Source organism: Pongo pygmaeus, chromosome 14 (genome assembly GCF_028885625.2).
Source record: "Pongo pygmaeus isolate AG05252 chromosome 14, NHGRI_mPonPyg2-v2.0_pri, whole genome shotgun sequence".
NCBI lineage: Eukaryota > Metazoa > Chordata > Mammalia > Primates > Hominidae > Pongo > Pongo pygmaeus.
In genome coordinates this window covers 105,341,202-105,360,829 of record NC_072387.2, presented here as the reverse complement: position 1 = coordinate 105,360,829, position 19,628 = coordinate 105,341,202, and the positions used below count along the sequence as shown (strand labels likewise).

The 19,628-nt window shown below is 44.3% G+C and overlaps 1 protein-coding gene and 1 long non-coding RNA gene across 3 annotated transcripts in view; one reads left to right on the top strand and one right to left on the bottom strand.

Annotated features, from left to right (window-relative positions):
• The window catches only part of LOC134738039 (uncharacterized), a 57,384-nt gene extending 40,317 nt beyond the window's left edge, over positions 1 to 17,067 (top strand). The window contains exon 3 of the long non-coding RNA XR_010123510.1: positions 16,769 to 17,067. This is a non-coding gene — a long non-coding RNA (uncharacterized LOC134738039). The remainder of the gene's footprint in view (positions 1 to 16,768) is intronic.
• CLDN10 (claudin 10) overlaps positions 1 to 19,628 on the bottom strand; it is a 147,905-nt gene that overhangs the window by 85,494 nt on the left and 42,783 nt on the right. The window lies entirely within an intron of this gene.

Below are 19,628 nucleotides of genomic sequence, written 5' to 3'. Positions count from 1 at the left end.
CTGCCGGCCCTTGACCGTGACCTTCCCAGACTCCAGAGCCATGAGAAGTAAATGTCTGCTGTTTAAGCCACCCAGTCTATGGTATTTTGTAATCGCAGCCTGAGCACAGTAAGACAAGGGGTAGTGCTTTTTAATCAAATCAATTTTGAAAATGCCCCATACAGTACTATCTTCCTATCTTAAAGGACCAATGATGCCTATTGAAATCAAAGACTCTGAAAAGTCCTGCAATAAAGGAAGCTATTTAAATTTGTTTAAACAATTGCTTTTCAAACTTTTTGACTATGGAACATCTCTCCACTTATGAACATCTCAAAGAATACACTGGAAGGTACTACTGGAAGTGAAGCATATGTGTCAGACATGAATGTGTGCTTATTTACCAGGTGGGATGAACTGCCCAGTGAAGCCATAAAGTTGTATAGGTGAGGGTTTGGTAGTTGAAAAGAGGAGAGAGAAGAATGCAGACAGAGCCTGAGAAAGGGCAGAGGGCCGTATCCACCAGGTGGGAAGTGCCATTTCAGGGAAAAGAGCCCAGATATTCCGGAACATCTGGGGAAGATAAAAGGAAGTTGTTCTTGGGATAACTCTGGTGAGAACCTACTTTCAAGAGCAGAGTTTAGGGCCTGTCCTGGTTGGAGGAGCTGATTTTAAGAACAGAAAGAACATTCCAGTATTAAATGTTAATTTGAATATAGGAGGATAGGATAAAAAATGACTCACAGAATTATTATGTCATCTGGGCTGAAAAGTGTCATATTTACTGCCCATTAGAAATTCCTTACAGGCTGATTTCCTAAAGTTAGCTTCATTTCTTTCTAGGAAATTACAAGACATGGACTCAAATAAAAGGCTCAGTTGACCAAGGGAACAAGATCTTGTTTAGTCCTGGTAATACCCAATAAAGGTTTGCTAAATATATTCAAAGGGGCTGGGCATGGTGGCTCATGCCTGTAATCCCAGCACTTTGGGAAGCCAAGACGGACGGATCACTTGAGGTCAGGAGTTTGAGACCAGCCTGGCCAACATGATGAAACCCCGTCACTACAAAAAAATACAAAAGTTAGCCAGAGGTGGTGGCATGTGCCTGTGGTCCCAGCTACTCAGGAGGTTGAGGCAGAAGAATCGCTTGAACTCAGGAGGTGGAGGTTGCAGTGAGCTGAGATTGTGCCACTGCACTCCAGCCTGGGCAACAGAGAGAGACTCCATCTAAAAAAAATAATTAATTAATTAATTAATTATATTGAAAGGACAAGAAAGGGAGGATTAATTGCACAATTTGGGTTTTGCATCCTTAAAATGAAATATGAATTTTACCCAGCAGTTAGTTTTTTAGCGTAGGGGTGGAGGGGAGAAGGTGACATTGCTGGCAGAAAGATAGCAAATTACACAAAAGCCATCAAGTTGTTGTGTGATCTTATGATGAGGTTTCGTGTCTGTTCATCTGTCAGATGATGGGGCCAGACTAGATGGTCTTAAAGACCCTATCCATATCCACCATCCTAGGATTCTCTGTTCTTCAGAACACGCTAGAGGAAGTTTGGGAAAGCAACTGTTTTATTCAGAGATAAGTACACTTAATACAATTCAGACAATACATTTGTAATGGGCATTTAACACAGCAATCAGTTGTACAAGTAGATTCTATTTACTTTTCCTTTTATTAAGCGGAAGAATAAATAAACATAACTGGCCTCAATCATTTAACACTAAAAATGTTGACATTGTAGAGATAAACGTCAACACCAAGAAATATGTTTTCCATGTTCTCCTTAAAACAAATAGAAAGTTTGAATGATATCAATAATTATCCCTTAGAATTGGGATGTATTCAGGTTTTACGCGTGTTACATAAAGCAAACAGGCTATTTTCAGTTTCTGTGTTTGTATATTTACCTATAATTGCCAACTTTCTACAAATGATGTTTCCTCTTGTGTAAATACCAATTGGATTTAGCAAATGTCATGATTATTCATGCCACCTATTGGTGAAATGTAGTATGACAGCATCTTTTTTGTGCAAGACAGCTACTATGGGGAGAGGAGGGTTGTCAGGACAAATTAAACAGGAATTCTGTACTCAAGAATGGTGGAGAATCTATCTTTTATGAGGCAATTCAAAATTTGAACACTGGAAGGGTATTTGATGGTAGTAAGGAATTACTACCTTTTTTATTTCCTATTATTTTTTAATTGTTTATTCTTAGGTGTGACATTGGTATTGTGGTTATGTTAAAATGTCTTTGTCTTTTAGAGACACATAGTAAGATATTTATGAATGAGCACAAATGATATGTGTAACTTGATTTAAAATAGTATTAGCAATTTTGATACATGCACAACGTGGATGAACCTTGAAAACGTGCTAAATGAAATAAGCCAGACACAAAAGGACAAATATGGCCGGGCATGGTGGCTCACACCTGTAATCCCAGCACTTTGGGAAGCTGAGGCGGGCTGATCACTTGAGGCCAGAAGTTTGAGACCAGCCTGGCCAACATGGTGAAACCCCATCTCTACTAAAAATACAAAAATTAGCTGGGCGTGGTGGCATGTGCCTGTAATTCCAGCTACTTGGGAGACTGAGACAGGAGAATCGCTTGAACCCAGGAGGTGGAGGTTGCAGTGGAGCCAAGACTGTGCCATTGTACTCCAGCCTAGGTGACAGAGTGAGACTGTGTCTCAAAAAAAAAAAAAAAAAAGTGGGGGTAGGCAAATATATAGGGTATCTAGAGTAGTCAAATTCACAGAGACAAAAAGTAGAATGATGATTACCAGAGACTGGGGGAGGGGAAGTGGGGAGTTACCATCTGATGGGTCCAGAGTTTTAGTTTTGTAAGAACTCTTTTCTGGAGATGGATGGTGGTGATGGTTGCATAACAATGCGGATGTCTTTAATACCACTGAACTGTATACTTAAACATGATTAAAATGCAAAATTATAACATGTATTTTTTAGCACAATAAAAAAAAATTAGGGCCAGGTGGGTGCACCTGGGCCGGCAAGGAAGGGGCACCAGTCTGGGTGGGTGGGGCAGGGAGGGTAACTGAGGTCACTGGCTTGGCGGTAAAGGCAGGGGGGCAGAGGTGGAACTGCAGAGCTGCAGGGTCCGCTGACCCTTACCCTCAGCTGGAGAAGTAACCCTCCAGATCAACTGCAAGAACAAACCAGCAATCCTGAGAGGAGCCGCAGACCTTCTGAAGGAAGTGGACTGCCCCTGCAGGACACAGGAGACACCCCAAATACTGTGAGTGCCCCAACTGCGGAAGTGGGAAAGGGGGACCCTCCTCTTCCAAACATACACCGCCACTGGGGAAGCTGAAGATCTGTTTTTGGGAGGTTTCCAACTTTACCTCAAGCTGAGTCAAGTTAGAGAGCTGAGCCAAGCAAAATACAAGGGTAGAGGAAGCAGCAGAAAGGTCCTGGGAGCTCGTTGGGTTCCCAAGCAGCCCATTCCTGCCTGACACCACAGGAATCCATCAGGAGGGTGGCCAGAGGAGCAGGGGGTAAAACTCCATAGGGAGAAGGAATTCTCTAGCTGAACTTTATAACAATTTGAAAGGGGCAAGAAGCCTCCTGGCCAGAACCTGGGGGAGAGCATGAATCTGGTGTGCAGACTTCACATGCAGGGGGAAGAACTGAAGCCCTTTTCTTCCACAGCTGGGAGGCGAAAAGCCTTGGGCAAGTTTTCAAGCCCATCTCACCCTCCACCCGGAAGACAGGCTCGAGGCTGTTGGGGGAGGAACGGTGGGAGTGAGGCCGACCCTTCGCTTTGTGTGGGAGCTGGGTGAGGCCTGTGATTGCCGGCTTTCCCCAACGTCCCTGACAACCTGCATGACTCAACAGAGGCAGCCATAATCCTCCTAGGTACACAATTCCAGTGACCTGGGAATCCCACCCCCATCCCCCACAGCAGCTGAAGCAAGACCTGCCCAAGGAGAGTCAGCTCAGACACACCTAACCCCGCCCCCAACTTATGGTCCTTCCCTACCCACCCTGGTAGGGAAAGACAAAGGGCATTTAATCTTGGGAGTTCTAGGGCCCCAACCACCACCAGTCCCTTTCCACACTACTACAGCTGATGCTTTCTGGAAAGCACCACCTCCTGGCAGGAGGCCAACCAGCACAAAAATAGAGCATTAAACCACCGAAGTTAAGGACCCTCACGGAGTCCATTATACCCTCCTCCACCTCCACTGGAACAGGCGCTGGTATCCATGGCTGAGAGACCCATAGACGGTTCACATCACAGGACTCCGTGCAGACAACCCCCAATATCAGCCTGGAGCTGGCTAGACTCACTGGGTGGCTAGACCCAGAAAAGAGACAATAATCACTGCAGTTTGGCTCACAGGAAGCCACATCCACAGGAAAAAGGGGGGAGTACTACATCGAGGGAACACCCCATGGGACAAAAGAATCTGAACAACAGCCTTCAGCCCTAGACCTTCCCTCTGACAGAGCCTATCCAAGTGAGAAGGAGCCAGACAATCAACCCTGGTAATATGACAAAACAATGCTGTTCAATACCCCCAAAAAATCGCACTAGTTCACCAGCAATGGATCCAAACCAAGAAGAAATCCCGGATTTACCTGAAAAAGAATTCAGGAGGTTAGTTATTAAGCTAATCAGGGAGGGGCCAGAGAAAGGAGAAGCCCAATGCAAAAGTATCCATAAAATGATACAAGAAGTAAAGGGAGAAATATTCAAGGAAATAGATAGCTTACAGAAAAAATAATTTAAAAATTCAGGAAATTTTGGACATACTTTTAGAAATGTCAAATGCTTTGGAACGTCTCAGCAATAGAATTGAACTAGCAGAAGAAAGAAATTCAGAGCTTGAAGACAAGGTCTTCAAATTAACACAGTCCAACAAAGACAAAGAAAAAAGAATAAGAAAATATGAACAAAGCCTCCAGGAAGTCTGGGATTATGTTAAATGACCAAACCTAAGAATAATCAATGTTCCTGAGGAGGAAGACCTCACATTTCAATACAATATTGAATATAAATGGCCTAAAGGCTCCATTTAAAAGCTTGGAAAACATATTTGGGGGGAATAGTTGAGGAAAATTTTCCCAGCCTTGCTAGAGACCTAGACATCCAAATACAAGAAGCACAAAGAACACCTAAGAAATTCGTCACAAAAAGATCTTCACCTAGGCACATTGTCATCAGGTTATCCAAAATTAAGACAAAGGAAAGAATCTTAAGAGCTGTGAGACAGAAGCAGCAGGTAACCTATAAAAGAAAACCTCTCAGATTAACAGTAGATTTCTCAGCAGAAACCCTACAAGCTAGAAGGGATTGGAGCCCTATCTTCAGCCTCCTCAAACAAAACAATTATCAGCCAAGAATTTTGTATCCAGTGAAACAAAGCATCATATATGGAGGAAAGATTCGGTTGTTTTCAGACAAACAAATGCTTAGAGAATTCTCCATTACCAAGCCACCACCACAAGAACTGCTAAAAGAAGCTCTACATCTTGAAACAAATCCTGGAAACACATCAAAACATAACCTCTTTAAAGCATAAATTACACAGGACCTACAAAACAAAAATACAAGTTAAAAAGCAAAAAGGAAAAACAAAACAAAACAAAAAAACCAAAGTACGCAGGCAACAAAGAGCATGATGAATGCAACAGGACCTCACATTTCAATACAATATTGAATATAAATGGCCTAAATGCTCCATTTAAAAGAAGAACCACAGAATGGATAAGAACTCACCAACCAACTCTCTGCTGCCTTCAGGAGACTCACCTAACACATAAGGATTCACATAAACTTAAAGTAAAGGGGTGGAAAAAGGCATTTCATGCAAATGGACACCAAAAACGAGCAGGGGTAGCTATTCTTATATTAGACAAAACAAACTTTAAAGCAATAGCAGTTAAAAGAGACAAAGAGGGACATTAATGGTAAAAAGACCTTGTCCAACGGGAAGCTATCACAATCCTAAACATATATGCACCTAACACTGGAGCTCCAAAATTTATAAAACAATTACTATTAGACCTAAGAAATGAGATAGACAGCAACACAATAACAGTGGAGGACTTCGATACTCCACTAACAGCACTAGACAGGTCATCAAGACAGAAAGTCAATAAAGAAACAATGGATTTAAACCATACCTTGGAACAAATGGACTTAACAGATATATACAGAACATTTCATCCAACAACTGCATTCTATTCAACAGAGCATGGAACTTTCTCCAAGATAGACCATGTGATAGGCCACAAAATGAGCCTTAATAAATTTAAGAAAATTGAAATTATATCAAGCACTCTGTCAGGCCATAGTGGAATAAAACTGGAATTCAACTCCAAAAGGAACCTTCAAAACCATGCAAATACATGGAAATCAAATAATCTGCTCCTGAATGAGCATTGGGTCAAAAACAAAATCAAGATGGAAATTTAAAAATTCTTTGAACTGAATGACAATAACGACACAACCTATCAAAACCCCTGGGATACAGAGTCGAAAGCCCTCTCCAAGGAAAACTACAAAACACTGCTGAAAGAAGTCATAGATGACACAAACAAATGGAAACACATCCCACACTCATGGATGGGTAGAATTAATATTGTGAAAATGACCATACTGCCAAAAGCAATCTACAAATTCAATGCAATCCCCATCAAAATACCACCATCATTCTTCACAGAGTTGGAAAAAACTATTCTAAAATTCATGTGGAACCAAAACAGAGCCCACATAGCCAAACCAGGACTAAGCAAAAAGAACAAATCTGGAGGCATCACACTACCTGATTTCAAACTATACTATAAAGCCATAGTCACCAAAACAGCATGGTACTGGTATAAAAATAGGCACATAGACCAATGGAACAGAATAGAGAACCCAGAAATAAACCCAAATACTTATAGCCAACTGATCTTCGACAAAGCAAACAAAATCATAAAGTGGGGGAAAGGACACCATTTTCAATAAATGGTGTTGGGATAATTGGCTAGCCACATGTAGGAAAATGAAACTGGATCCTCATCTCTCACCTTAAACAAAAATCAACTAAAGATGGATTAAGGACTTAAACCTAAGACCTGAAACTATAAATATTGTAGAAGATAACACTGGAAAAACCTTTCTAGACATTGGCTTAGGCAAGGATTTCATGACCAAGAACCCAAAAACAAATGCAATAAAAACAAAGATAAATAGCTAGGACCTAATTAAACTAAAGAACTTTTGCATGGTAAAAGGAACAGTCAGCACAGTAAACAGACAACCCACAGAGTGGGAGAAAATGTTCACAATCTATACATCTGACAAAGGACTAATATCCAGAATATACAACAAACTCAAATGAGTAAGAAAAAAAAATCCCATCAAAAAGTGGCCCAAGGACATGAACAGACAACTCTCAAAAGAAGATATATAAATGGCCAACAAACATATGAAAGAATGCTCAACATCACTAATGATCAGGGAAATGCAAATCAAAACTATAATGCAATACCACCTCACTTCTGCAAGAATGGCCATAATCAAAAAATTAAAAAAAAGCAGTAGACGTTGGCATGGATGCAGTGAACAGGGAACACTTCTGCACTGCTGGTGGGAATGTAAACTAGCCACAGTGGAAAACAGTATAAACAGCCACTATGGAAAACAGTGTAGAGAGTCCTTAAAGAACTAAAAGTAGGGCCAAGCGTGGTGGCTTACACCTGTAATCCCAGCACTTTGGGAAGCCAAGGCAGGTGGATCACCTGTGGTCAGGAGTTCGAGACAAGCCTGGCCAACATGGTGAAACCCCATTTCTACTAAAAAGTAAAACTAGCCTGGCATGGTGGTGAGTGCCTGAATCCCAGCTTCTCGGGAGGCTGAGGCAGGAGAATTACTTGAACCCAGGAGCCAGAGGTTGCAGTGAGCAGAGATCATGCCATTGCACTCTAGCCTGGGTGACAAGAGAGAAACTCTGTTTCAAAAAAAAAAAAAAAAAAAGAACAAAAAGTAGAACTACCATTTGATCCATTGATCCAACAATCCCACTACTGGGTATCTACTTGAGGAAAAGAAGTCATTACACCAAAAAGATACTTGCATATGCATGTTTACAGCAGCACAATTTACAATTGCAAAATCCTGGAACCAACCCAAATGCCTATCAATCAACAAGTGGATAAAGAGATTGTGGTATATATATAGTGGCATATATATATATATATGATGGAATACTATGCAGCCATAAAAAGAAATGAATTATCAGCGTTTGCAGTGACCTGGATGAGACTGAAGACTATTATTCTAAGTGAAGTAACTCAGGAATGGAAAACCAAACATCGTATGTTCTCACTGATATGTGGGAGCTAAGCTATGAGGATGCAAAGGCATAAGAATGATACAATGGACTTTGGGGACTTGCGGGGAAGAGTGGGAGGGGGGCGAGGGATAAAAGACCACAAATATGGTGCAGTGTATACTGCTTGTGTGATGGATGCACCAAAATCTCACAAATCACCACTAAAGAATTTATTCATGTAAACAAATACCACCTGTACCCCAATAACTTACGAAAAAAAAATTGTTAAAAAATTGTTAAAAAAAAAAATTTGAGGCCGGGCATGGTGGTTCACACCTGTAATTCTATTACGTTGGGAGGCTGAGGTGGGTGGATACTTTCGCCAATTGCATCTTTCTTTTTTTTTTTTTTGAGATGGGGTCTCACTCTGTCGCCCAGGTCAAGAGTTTGAGACCAGCCTGGCCAAGATGGTGAAACCCCGTCTCTACTAAAAATACAAAAATTAGCTGGACATGGTGGCAGGCACTGGTAATCCCAGCTCCTTGGGAGGCTGACGTAGAGAATTGCTTGAACCCGGGAGGTGGAGGTTGTGGTGAGTCGAGATCACGCCACTGCACTCCAGCCTGGGTGACAGAGCAAGACTCCATCTCAAAAAAAAAAAAAAAAAAAAAAAATTAGGCCAGGCGCAGTGGCTCATGCCTATAATCCTAGCACTTTGGGAGGCTGAGGCAGGAGGATCACTTGAGCCCAGGGGTTCAAGACCAGCTTGAGCAACACAGTGAGACCCTGTCTCTACAAAAACATTGTTTTTAATTAACCAGGCATGGTAGTGTGCTCTTGTAGTCCTAGCTACTCAGGAAGCTGAGGTGGGAGGGTCATTTGAATCTGGGAGGTCAAGGCTGCAGTGAACCATCATCACGCCAGTGCACTCCACCCTGGGCAACAGAGTGAGATCTCGTCTCAAAAATTAAAAAATTAGAAAAAATTAGAACCACAGGGAATGGGAGTATAGATGTGACAAGATTGCCCATGAGTTCATGAAGTGGGTGAGAGTTTGTACTCTTCTCTGTTATTTTTGTATGTGTTTCAAATCTTCTATAATGAAAAATTTCTTTTTTTCCTAACAAAACTCCTGGTCTAGGAGGGAAGATAAAATGTGAACATGAATAACTTCTATATTACAGAAAGAGATAAACTAAGAGAAGTGCAGAGGAAATTTCAAGAATTACTATGCTTCCACAGATGAACCCAAATGCAAAGCTTAGAGCAGTAATAACATACTCTTCAGCCAGTCTTCAGCATTATTTGTACTCAATACTCAAAAATGATTTTGTGAAGACTTTATATCTGTGTAAAGTTCTCTTCATAGGCAACCCTCTAAGGGAAAAATAGAAAAGTAAATCCTGCAAACAGGAGATAGTCTTCTTGGGAAACTTCAGTTTTGAGCAAGAGGATGCTAGGATAGCAGAGACTGGACAAGAGTGTTCTCCTAGAAATGACATCATAGGCTGCCAGAACAAATGGCCCGTGAGAATAGCATGTGCTTAATCAGGAGATAGATGCAGAGAACACCCATAGGTGTAGGTTAGAATCATGCTAAAGAGCAACAGGCTGGACACGGACAGTTCAAATCCATGCGAAACACAACACAAAGACAGTAGCACAGCGACAACAGCAAAATCTCCACTTCACTTTGGCCATGACTTTCAACCTCTTTTCTCCACCAAAAACCTTATTTCTTTAAGTTTTCCATGTGCAACTCATTGATTGAGCACGCAAGTATCAGGCACCATGTTGAGCACTGAGGCTGTGAAGGGAGAATGTAGTTCCGCCTCCCCAAAGAGCTCACAACTCGGCCGGGTGGAGGCACATGCACAACTGAGAGGCTAAAATGTGGCTACTGAATCATATGGCCAGGATGGAAAAAGAAAACGCTTCAGGAATAAAAAGCAAGGCACCTTTCATTCTATTTGAGATGCCTGTGAGGCAGGTTCACTGTACTCTGGTTACCAATTCCAGGGGAGATCCCACTACATGGAGGATAGCAAAGATCATCACTATGCCAACCACCAGGAAGAGGAGTCCAGATACTTCCAACAATTGCATCTATTTTTTTTTTGAGATGGGGTCTCACTGTGTCACCCAGTCTGGAGTGCAGTGGCGTGATCTTGGCTCACTGTAACTTCCACCTCCCAGGTTCAAGTGATTCTCCTGCCTCAGCCTCCAGAGTAGCTGGGACTACAGGTGCACGCCACCATGCCCGGCTAATTTTTGTATTTTTAGTAGAGATGGAGTTTTGCCATGTTGGCCAGGCTGGTCTCAAACTCCTGACCTCAAGTGATCCACCCACATCGGCCTCCCAAAATGCACCTATTGCATCTTGGGCTGCAGTTTCTACCACTTGCAGGAGTTGTGTGAGACAGAACACTCACAGAACAAGTTAGGCAAAGCAACTTTATTCATCGCAGATGCACTGCAGCTGAGGCACTCTGAAAGCACTCCACTCTGGGTTTTATACCTTGGGGGGAAGCTGGGATCACTGGACCACAGCATTAGAGGACATCTTGTTCTAAGAGGAACAGAAACAGAATCTGGCATGTTCCGGACAGCTTTTCCTTATCTCAGAATGTTGTTTCCAGCACATTCTAGAGTTATTCTGAGAACTACAAGTGAAAAATTGGGGAAGAGCTGGGTTATCAAGGCCATCCAGGCACTTGTCCTGCAATGCCCAGGAAGGTCACCCCAGAGGAGGTTACATTTGAGTTGGCCTCAAAGCATGGCTAGAATTTCTAGTCCTTATCTGGAGGAAATAGAATGAGGAAAAACATACAGCCGTGTGTGCCAAAAACACAATTTGTCCAGTGAATGTGTGTGAACTCAGGCTGAAATTTAGCAGGCATGATGAGAAAGGAGATATGGATTAGGCCTGATTAGGAATGTCCTGATGTGCCATTCTAGGGAATCTGGAGTGGGCCCAGGCTTGAAAACCAGCAGTGATGAACGGTAGAATTCTGTTTGGCCAGATCAGATTTGAAAATAATTTTGAATGCGTTTGGATAGGAAATTCAGCTCCAATGACTCACAGACCTGTGGTGTAAGGCCTGAAATTAAGATTCAAAACTAAGTGCTGCCTTGACCATGAAGACTGGTAAAATCAGGGTACAGAGGCTCAAATGGATTAACTGCAAGTTCTCCCCCCACGCTGCTCCTGGTGGATAAGGTCCTCTAGCCAAGCAACCCTCCTTATCAAAGGGACCAGGTGCAGTGCTAGGCTTCAGGTCCCCATCAGCCTGTAGAATTATCCAAGCAAACCAAACACATCCTCCTACAGGAACCAGGGGCACATCGCCCTCTTATTACTACAAAGCCTGCCTCCCACAGTTCCTGGTGGTTCACTCTGTTCCCAACTGCAACCCCCACATGGCTCTGTGTGGGGCAGTGTCGTCCTCCCCGGGCCATGAGCATATGTGACTAATTACCTGCTGCCCGTCCCGTCTGTCTAGGGTTAGGTGTCGTACATTCAACCATCCTCTCAACCCTAGGGCGGGAATCCGTCCCTCATGAGTGGGGTAAAATGGAGGCAAACTAAATCAAGCTAAATAAGACCCCATCATACCATGTTGTATTGCACCCTGCTTCTTTTTTTTTTTTTTTTTTTGAGACAGGATCTCACTTTGTTACCCAGGCTGGAGTGCAGTGGCACAATCTTGGCTCAATGCAACCTCCACCTCCTGGGTCCAAGCGATTCTTGTGCCTCAGCCTCCCAAGTAGCTGGGACTGCAGGTGCTCGCCACCACACCCGGCTAATTTTTGTGGGTTTTTTTTTTTTTTTTTTTGTATTTTTAGTAGAGACGGGGTTTCACCATGTTGGCCAGGCTGGTCTTGAACTCCTGACCTCAAGGGATCCGCCCACCTTGGCCTCCCAACGTGCTGGGATTGCAGGCGTGAGCCACCACACCTGGCCTCATCCTGCTTCTTTACACACTTACATTTCCTGCATAACTGAAAAAACTTGACCTTGTAACACCTCTTTTCAGGGAATGACATATAAAATTATTCATAATGACAGATTATGAAATATTTTACCAATATTTTCCTTTAAGAAAGATTAGGGAGGTAGTGTTTAGGATACATTCTACATGGAACAAATTAGAAGTAGAAAGACCAGTCAAGAAGTATCTGAACAGAATGATAGCCAAGTGGTGTGAAGTGGATACTGTGATATGCTGCCCGGAAAGGACAGTGAAGGACATCAGGCCCCAGCTGCTAGAAGTGCTGCTGCAGTCAGCCTGTAGCTCTTAGCCCTCTCAGAAAGTGCCTGAGCTGCAGAGAGCTGCCTCACCCAAGGACATGCCCTATCTTTGTCCTTTTGGGCTGCTGTCCTACCAGAGACTAAGTAGTTCAAAAACAACAGAAATGTATTTCTCACAATTCTAGAGGCTGGGAAGTCCAAAGTCAAGGCATCAGCAAATTTGATGTCTGGTGAGGGTTGGCTTCCTAACTGATAGACAATGTCTTCTTACTGTATCCTTACATGGTGGAAGGGATAAGGGAGGGACCTCTCTGGGGTGTCTTCTATAAGGGCACTAATCTCATCCCGAGGGCTCCATCCTTGTGACTTAATCACCTCCCAAAGGCCCCACATCCCAATACCATCACCTTGGGGGTTAGGATTTTAACATACGAGTTTTGGAGGGACACAGATATTCAGACCATAGCACACTCGTGCCTGGGGAAGCTCATATCGAGTGACCAATGGATGGTGGAGCATAAGGGCTTGGCCAGCTCAGCCATGCTTGGCATGTTTCTGAAAGTCCACCTAACTCCAGAGCTCTTGGTGAGGTTTGCTGAGACTGTCAGCCTTGGGTTGTAGCTCATCGTCACTGCTCTGCCCACTCCTGCTTCTGTCCCCTACCTTCCACAGGTGTGGTCCCTCCCACAGGGACCCCTTCATGAAATGCCTCTTTAGAGTCTGGTTTCTGGGGATACAACCTGTGATGCTTAAAAAATTAAGAGACTGGGCACAGTGGGTCATGCCTATAATCCTAGCACTTTGGGAGGCCAAGGCAGGAGGATTGCTTGAGCTCAGTAGTTGAAGACCAGCCTGGGCAACATAGTGAGACCATGTCTCTACAAAAAATTTTAATAAAAAAGAAAGAAAAAAAAATTAGAGATGGGAAATGAGGGGAGGAGAGGGAAATTGAGAAACAAGCTTAGATAATTTTCACCCTAAGGGTAAATCCCCCAAATAATGTTTCCCCATCTTCTCAGAGAGCCCACAGTCTGAATGAGGAGAAAGCTGTTCAATGAAAAATCAATAAGTAGTCAGGTGAATCCTCCAGGAATCTGCACAGAGTGGCAGTGCCCACGCCTTTTACACAAACCAACCTCCTCACTCTCCCCTCCTCAGCAGCTCCCAGGCCTGAGGACGGGCAGCGTCACTTTCTCCCAAGAACGATGGAGAATCATTTCTCACCAGTAAGAATGTTGGCCTCACATTAAATTTGTGATGTTTAATGGGCTTATTTATGTATTTATTTATTTTTGAGATGGAGTTTCGCTCTTGTTGCCCAGGCTGGAATACAGTGGCACGATCTTGGCTCATTGCAACCTCTGCCTCCTGGGTTCAAGGGATTCTCCTGTCTTAGCCTCCGGAGTAGCTGGGATTACAGACACACGCCACCACACCCGGCTAATTTTTTGTATTTTTAGTAGAGATGGGGGTTTCACCATGTTGGCCAGGGTGGTCTCAAACTCCTGACCTCAGGTGATCCACTCACCTCAGCCTCCCAAAGTGCTGGGATTACAGGTGTGAGCCACCATGACCAGCCAGCTTATTCATTTATACTTCAATCATGATTAAGTACATCATGAGAATAAAACAATCCAGATGGTTCTGAGACTGAATCTGAGCTCCTGGGTAACACAGCAGAGTGGATCTGGACTAGACTTCCTGCGCTGAATCAGCAAGATTGGTCTCATAGGTGTGCACTGAAGGCAGCCGGAGAAGGTGTGATTTGATGGGCACCTAGAAACCCCATCTACCCCCAAAAGACATGACTCAGTGAGGCTCTAGACCCTTTCTGCCACAGCAGCTTCATGTGGGCTTTGTAGATCAGCACAGCTCTTAGACCCAGCCTTGCGCGGTGCCTGACTTGGGCCATATATATTAGAGAAGGGGTCAACAAACTACAGACTTTGGGCCAAATCTAACCTCCCCATCCAGACCTGTTTCTGTATAGCCTATGTAAAAAACGTTTTTTACATTTTAAAAATCTTTTGTAAATTTTTAAATTTGTAATTGTTGTGGGTACATAGTAGGTGTATATATTTATGGGGTACGTGGGATGTTTTGATACAGGCATGCAATGTGAAATAAGCACATCATGTAACATGGGGTATCCATCCCCTCAAGCATTTATCCTTAGTGTTACAAACAATCCAATTATACTCTTTTATTTTTAAATGTACAATTAAGTTACGTTATGATTGAGTTTTTACTTTTTTGACGCAGAGTCTCACTCTGTCGCCCAGGCTGGAGTGTAGTGGTGCGATCTTCGCTCATTGCAACCTCCGCCTCCTGGGTTCAAGTGATTCTCCTGCCTCAGCCTCCCAAGTAACTGGGATTACAGACAGGCACCACCACACCCAGCTAATTTTGTATTTTTAGTAGAGATGGGGTTTTGACATGTTGCTCAGGCTGGTGTCCAACTCCTGATCTCAGGTGATCCACTCACTTCGGCCTCCCAAAGTGCTGGGATTACAGACATGAGCTACTGTGCCTGATCGAGTTTTTACATTTTTAAATAATTGAAAGGACCCAAAAGAAGATTTTGCAACACAGGAAGATTATCTGAAATTCAAATTTCAGTGTTCACAAGTAAAGTTTTCCTGGAGCCCAGCCATGCTCATTCTCTTAAATATCATCTGTGGCTGCTCTCGTGCCCAACAGCAGAGTTGAATAATTGCCACAGAAACCACATGGCCCTCAGAGACTAAAAGTTTACTACCTGGTACTGACCCCTGCTTTACAGCTTTGCTGCTTCACTCTGTGGTCTGAAGACCAGCCTCACCAGCTTTACCTGGGAGGCTGTTAGAAACTCAGAATCTTGGTCCCTGCCCTAGACCTGCTGATTCACATCCCAGGAAATTTCTATTCCCATGAATGTTGGAGAAATGTCAGCTTAGAGGGCTTTGCTCTGGCCATCCTCTGCTTCCCCCTCCTCAGTGCAGGCAGTCCGCAAGGTCAAGGGCATGCATCCTTCTGGAACCTCTTCCCCATCTAGGCCATGCTCTGAGTGCCTGGGAATTTTCTGCCTCCAGTGTCAATGCCAGCTTCCTCTCTGGGGTCCATTCTAGCCCAATAGGTGGTCAAGATGCAGCTGTTACAGGGTGGACGGAGAGTGACTGTGCTTGAATTTATGGATGGTGTGTCCTCTTGCTCAAGCAGCAAGTTCCTCATGGCATAAAGTGGGAAGACAAAGGGGAAGGATGGTGGCTGGGGGTTAGCTCTTGCTGTCCCATTACCTTCTGGCTTGGGCTCTAGAGCCCAGGAATTCTAGCCTGCCATGTAGTTATGTATACATATTTGACAGTTTATTCACTTGATAGATAACTTCTAAATATTTCAACATAGCTTATGGGCCTTCATTGGTACTTTTGACCCAGGACCCATGAATGCGAATAGTATGTCTATTGAATGTTTCTCAACGTGTGTTCTGAGGACCCCCTGCGGCAGAATTCACATGGGTTGTTTGCTTAAAATGCAAATTCCTGGGTCCCGCTTTTGATTATCCTGAATCAGAATTTTTGAGGGTGGAACCAAAGGATCTGCATTCTAACAAGTTTCCCAGTGGTTCTGGTTCACACCAGAGTTTCAGGAACTCTTGTAACTGGGGTAGGGTGGACAGGAGCTGGCTCCCAGTGGGCAGGAGCTTCAGGGGAGAACAAAAGGAACCAGCCAAGTCAGGGGACCACGCTGGCTGCCAGCTTCAAACGCTTCCTATTTCTCTCATTATCTTTCTTCCCCATCTGGCCTGAACCCAGCTCTGGGCATGAGTTGCAGAGAGAAGTTTTCTGCCAGGACTGGGCAAGGGTATTCTAACTCTAATATGGGGCCTTCAGAGACTGCTCTACTGAAGGAAGTGTCTGAGTCAATGTGAAATTGGAAAGAAGAGAGATACGGTTTGGCTGTGTCCCCACTCAAATCTCGTTTTGAATTATAGCTCCTACAATTCCCATGTGTCGTGGGAGGGACACGGTGGGAGGTAATTGAATCATGGGGGCGGATCATTCCCATGCTGTTTTTGTGATCGTGAGTCTCACAAGATCTGATGGTTCTTTAAGAAGGAGCTCCCCAGCACAAGTTTTCTCTTCCCTGCCACCACGTAGGATGTGACGTTCCTCCTTGCCTTCCGCCATGATTGTGAGGTCTCCCTAGCCATGTGGAACTATGAGTCCATTAAACCTCTTTCCTTTATAAATTCCGCAGTCTCGGGTGTGTCTTCATCACCAGTGTGAAGATGGACTAATACAAAGAGGAACTAGGGGAGCTTGGAGGAACCACAGAGACTCAATCAGGGATTCAGGTGAAGTCTCTGTTGCAAACTCTTGAGCAGGCAAGAACCCCTGGACTCTTGCAGGGGACGTGGGAGGAGCTGTACATACAGACAGTGACGTCCAACCAATGTGGGTTCAAACCCTGCATCTGTCACCGGCTATGTGACATTGATCAAGTTCCTTAAGGTCTCCAGGTTTGTTTTCTTATCTGTAAGATGAGAATCCTCTTCTGCAAACCATGTCTGTTTAAAATACATGCTTATTTTGAAAGTGATGTAGCAATGTTTTCTCTAGTTAATGTTCTTTCTCACTCATAATTTGAAAACATTTATTCATGACTAACTATAATATTAAATCTGTGACTTTGTTTTTGCTAAATGTCCATCTCAGAGAAGAATATGACTTTATACAGCTAAGTATTTTTTTAAAAAAATAAGCCTTAGTAATGCATATTTGCAATAAAAATATTTGACAATCCTAATACCTTCAGGCTTGTCATTGGAATGAAATGTGATAATTAAGTAAAACTCATTCTTGCCACAAAGATCTAAGTGGTGGCCATTTTTTTTTCCTGAGGCAGAGTCTTGCTCTGTCACCCAGACTGGAGTGCAATGGCGTGATCTCGGCTCACTGCAACCTCTGCCTCCCAGGTTCAAGCAATTATCCTGCCTCAGCCTCCCAAGTAGCTGGGATTACAGGCACCCGCCATCATACCCGGCTAATTTTTATATTTTTAGTAGAGATGGGGTTTCACCATGTTGGCCAGGCTGGTCTTGAACTCCTGACTTCATGATCCGCCCGCCTCGACCTCCCAAAGTGCTGGGATTACAGGCATGAGCCACCGCGCCCGGCCGGTGGCCACTGTTTATTAGGAAGCTTGTTATCTTCTACCACTCCACCTTCTGATGATTGCTCTCACAGGCACTTAACCACTGGCTAATAAAATGAAAGTTCCTTAAACCTCATGCACAGGAAGCCACTTAGGCTGCAGTTGCAGCCCTGTGCCAGGGCAGTGCTTGGTCAGTGACCTCTAACTCCCTAAGGCTCCTTGTGAGGGAGCAACTCCTGAAGTCACACAGCCAAGATGCTCACAAGACGTGATTCTTAGGATGATCCCACCTGTCGAGACCACAGCCTGGGACTCACTGTCACAGGTTAATGATGAACGCGGAACCTTAATGAAACCGCCAGCGACAGCTGTGCCATACTGCAGGTCACCACTAGGGGGAAGCAGAATACAAGCATCCAGGTGAGAATCAAGGAAGCGCTGAGGAATGTGACCCAGGAAGCCAAATGGGGTCGGGAGGGGAGAAGGATCCTAGGCGCACCCTTCCTCTTCATCCCACCCACCGGGCAGACCTGCCCACTCCTGGTCTTGCTCTCAAACCATCTGATTCCTCTGTTACTCTATTCTCTGGTCCTGGTACAGCACATTATATTTTCCATATGGCAAAGGCCAGTGGTTCTCTAACTTGGCTGCATGTTTAAATCACCTAGGGAGTTCTGTAAACTGTCTACATTCTGGCCTTATCTCAATTAAATCTGAATCTCCAGTGTTTGGAAGCAGGAATCAGTGCTTTTTATATTTATTTATTTACTTGCTTATTTATTTTTGAGACAGTCTCACTCTGTTGTCCAGGCTGGAGTGCGGTGGTGCGATCTCAGCTCACTGCAACCTCAGCTCCCTGGGCTCAAGCAATTCTCGTGTCTCAGCCTCCCAAGTAGCTGGGACTACAGGCGTGCACCACCATGTCCAGCTATTTTTTTTTTTTTCTATTTTAGTTGATATGTTTTGCCATGTTGGCCAGGCTGGTCTTGAACTCCGACTCAAGTGATCTGCCAGCCTCAGCCTCCCAAAGTGCTGGGATTATAGGCATGAGCCACTATGCCCGGCCTCCAGAGCTTTTTAAAACACAACAGGTGATTCCAATTTGCAGCCAATTTTGAGAACCACTGTTTTAGGCAAAAGATCTCATTTCTTTTCAAATGGAAGCTGGCTTTCATTGTTAGAGGACTCCTCCAAGAAGCCTCCCTGACGAACCACACGTTTTCCTCCTCCTCCTCCATCTGTCCACGGGCCTGTCTGCAGCTGATGCCAGTACTTATCATGGCTTAAGATACACATGGGTTACCTGAGGGTGTTGCAGATTCAGATTCGTTCGGTCTCGGGTGGGGGGTTGAGACGCTCCCTCTCTAAGTCCCAGGTCCTGCTGGTCCACAGACCATCCACGCATGTGCACCTTTGCAGTTGTTCTCTAGCTGTTTTGCATTCCTTTTCTGCTTCTGTGTTAACCACGTTTCTCCTTTCTGTGAACTTGTTGCTTTAACATCTACCCCACGTGCATCTGCGGGACACACCTTGCTCTGTGCAACCCAATAATATGTCTCCCTCACTGTCCCACTCCGCCTGGAAGGCGTCCTCCGGGGGATGTGCTTTTCAGATGAAAACCAACCCAGAGCTCTCATCCCAACCAATTCCCTTATCTGGTTCTCACACTCCAGGTCACTATCCCCCTGCCCTAATCACCCAGGGCCAGCTACCTGACAAATAGGAAGAGCCCATATGCCCCAGAGCCTGCTGAAATGATTTAAACTAGCCAGTCCTGAACTAGCTAACCCTGCCTTGCCCACTCCTTCCTATGGAAACCATAATAAGGGCTCTGGCCACGTTCTCTTCTCCCTCTGCCTCTTGACCAGCCCTCGTGCTGCCCCGGGTGTCCCTGCATGGCGTGGCGTGCCCACTTCTCTTAGATCTGAGAGTAAGAAACTCTCTCTTCAATGAGAGTCGTCAT